The sequence below is a fragment of the Larimichthys crocea genome, chromosome III (assembly GCF_000972845.2).
Source record: "Larimichthys crocea isolate SSNF chromosome III, L_crocea_2.0, whole genome shotgun sequence".
Classification (NCBI taxonomy): Eukaryota; Metazoa; Chordata; class Actinopteri; family Sciaenidae; genus Larimichthys; species Larimichthys crocea.
Window position 1 is genome coordinate 47,464,612 of NC_040013.1, and position 3,081 is coordinate 47,467,692.

Genomic DNA, 3,081 nt, shown 5'->3' on the forward strand with positions numbered 1-3,081 from the left:
GTTGCTTTTATTATCTTTTTCCAAAATATAATGACATTTTAGTTTTAGAATATAATCTGACTTGTTCTGTGATTTTTAGACTAAACAGCACATGGACAAAGTTTTCATTTAACATGATTTGAAAAGAAGTCACACCTGTTTTCTTGCTCTGTCTCTTGTGATCTCATATTGGTTTAAATAAAAGAATGACAATGGACTAAATCATTTCATACGTCATTCCTAGATAACACGCAGTTTAGAGGAAAAAGTGCTTGAGTCACTTTTGTGTAACTGAAATATTACCTGAAAATGTTCAGAAATGAAGCTTCTTAAAGAGCTCTGGGACACTTTGTGCTTCACCTTAAATACGTTCTGAACACTGTCTGTACAGACACAAGGTTGGAAACATCTTAGTTTAAACCTATATTTGTCGCTTTCCTCCTGATCACTCACTGCTGCACGGTGCAGCTCCTCTGTCTCTCTGCTGTCTGTGTCCTGTCAGCAGCGTCGTTTTGACTGCGTCACAGATCTGTGTCATCATTTTGAGATTATGCAGGGACTTATTCTAATATGAAATGATTTAGTCCATGTCATCTTTTATTTAAACCAATATGAGATCACAAGAGACAGAGCAAGAACAGATGTGACTTCTTTTTAAATCATGTTAAATGAAAACACAAACACAGAACAAGTCGATTATATTCTTAAACAAGATGTCACGTCTTTATGCTGAAGGTCAAATGAAATTGTGACATTTTTACAAAATATTTTGGAAAAAGATAATAAAAGCAACAAATTCATTTATATGTTTGATTCATTAAGGAGATGAACATCGATTGGTTTTAAATTCTATCAATTTTTATTGTTCACTGCTGGATTAAAAGTGAAAACTGGTCCATGTGTGTGTGTTTTTTTTTGTTTTTTGTGGGCAAATTGATTTTTTTTTAACTTGACAAAGGGACATTTAGGATATGGGGGAAATTCTGTAGGTTCTCAGTCGACCATGTCATATTCATACTTTTTTTTTTTTTTTTTTTTTTGAGCAATTTATTTTTGTTTTCAACTTGCCCAAAAAGTGTGGGAGAAACCGAAGCATCGGCGGAAACCGTGTGGACATGGGATGCAGTAAAGTTTTAAATGTAACTGGGCGAGAGCTTTTATAGCCATCTTACCCATGACCCCAGCTTCTTTGGTGTTACGGTGGCTGTTTGAGTTTTCTTTTCATTACCAATTCGTTTTAACTCAGCCAGCTCGACCACTGCTGTTGTAATCCTGGAGGAGCTGTCATACTTGTAGAACACTCTGTAATCTCTTTTTTCTTTCTTCTTTTTATCCCTTTTCGCTGTCTTTGCATTTCAATATTCAGTTGGTGAGATATGCAATTTTATTTCATACCCGTCCTAGTTTTCTTATCAACAGCAATTCCCACCTCATTGTCTATATAACGTCTTTTAAGAGCCATTAGTTATCCTTAAGTTTTGTCTGGATGTCAACTTATTAATCCGTGCAGGCCTGTAATCTTTAGTAGAGCATATTGTTTAGTTTTGTATTTTTTCGCAATTGGTTTGATTTTTTTCCTCTATTTCTTCTGTGAAAAATCGTCTTCTTGCGTCCTCTTCAAGAAATCTTCCAGCAAGCCTCATTGCGCATCACTTTTAAGCCTGTTCGTTCTCACTCCACAGGTGATTTCTTCACAGCATTACTGGGGTGGCATCGGTCTCATCCGTAATTTCTTCGTTTGTTTCTAACACTTCACATCATCCTCATGACAATTTTCTTAGGTTTTCTACGTGTGTCTTGGTGTTCTTTTCTAAGTTTTTCTTGCTCTTGTGTTGTTGATAGACTTTGACTCGTACTCATTTCTTAATTGTTTTTTTCTCGAGCTTCGCGATCTGACACCCCTGTGTGTAGGTGTTTGCGCCTGTGAGCCGACGGACGCGCACGCCTTTGGAGCTCCAAGTATTTTTTTTCCTTTTGCTTGGCTGGTTACTGTTGCCTCGATAATCCTTTTGTATAAGACTGACTTATTTCAGCTATTGTTTAAGATACTCTTGCTGCATCTCGTCATATCTTCTTTGAGGCGCCGAATCATTTCCAAGTTTGATTATACAAACAAGCTCATTATTCACATCACGTTTTTCTAAGCTTAATTATTCTGGGCCAGTGGGCCTGATATGATAATAATGACCTGATAATGCTACACCGTGAACATTATATAAAATGTATTTATCCAGTTTCATTTAAGCCAGTCTCAACTCCGTGTCACAGCCACACACACATTGCAGAAATTGTAACAGGGCATCCGCCTCTTCCTCCCCATTTCATGTAGCTTAAAGTCTAAACACTTGCTAAATGTCTACAATTTATAGCGTTAGCTGAGTTTTATTACTCCACATTTAACAGCTTGTAGTCGGGGGTTTTTCAGCAAAGCATGCGCAAAAAACAAAGAGAAAAAAAGCGGTTCTTCATTTTGAACTACCAGAAAAAAACATCAGATAGACAATTTGAGAAACTGAAGGACTCACAAGAAGTCCAGACATAATCTAATTCACGTGTGACTAGGCTCTAGGCATTAAGTGGCCCTAAGCAAGATTTCGTTGTGGCCCAAACTTCGGTGCAGTCAACAAAACACACACCGCTGAAACTGAATGGGCAGTCAGATTATTGTCCAGCAGTAAGGTTGCCTTCCTCGCATGTCAGATACTTGTGAAATAATTAAAATGTATAACAAAGGTGAACGTAGTATACTATACAATCTAAATAGGAACCAGATGAATCCGTTTCTTATTTAAAATGTTTTTAAACAAAAAAATAGCTGTCCATTATTGATAGTAAGAGATGGAGGATAAGAGGAATACAGAAAGCCATGAAGTCACGTGGGTACCTCGCAATTAACCAATGACACCATAGGTTAGGCTAATTGATCATAATCCATCAGGCAACTGTTCCCAAGAGACTGAAATATGGATCCACGCGTCACAACGACACTGTGAATTATAAAATAAATGGGACATATCCAGATGGATATTCCAGAAAAAAATAATTTCCGTGGAAAGGCCAACACCTTTGATGTGCAAGGCCAGACGGTGTTAGGACATTTAT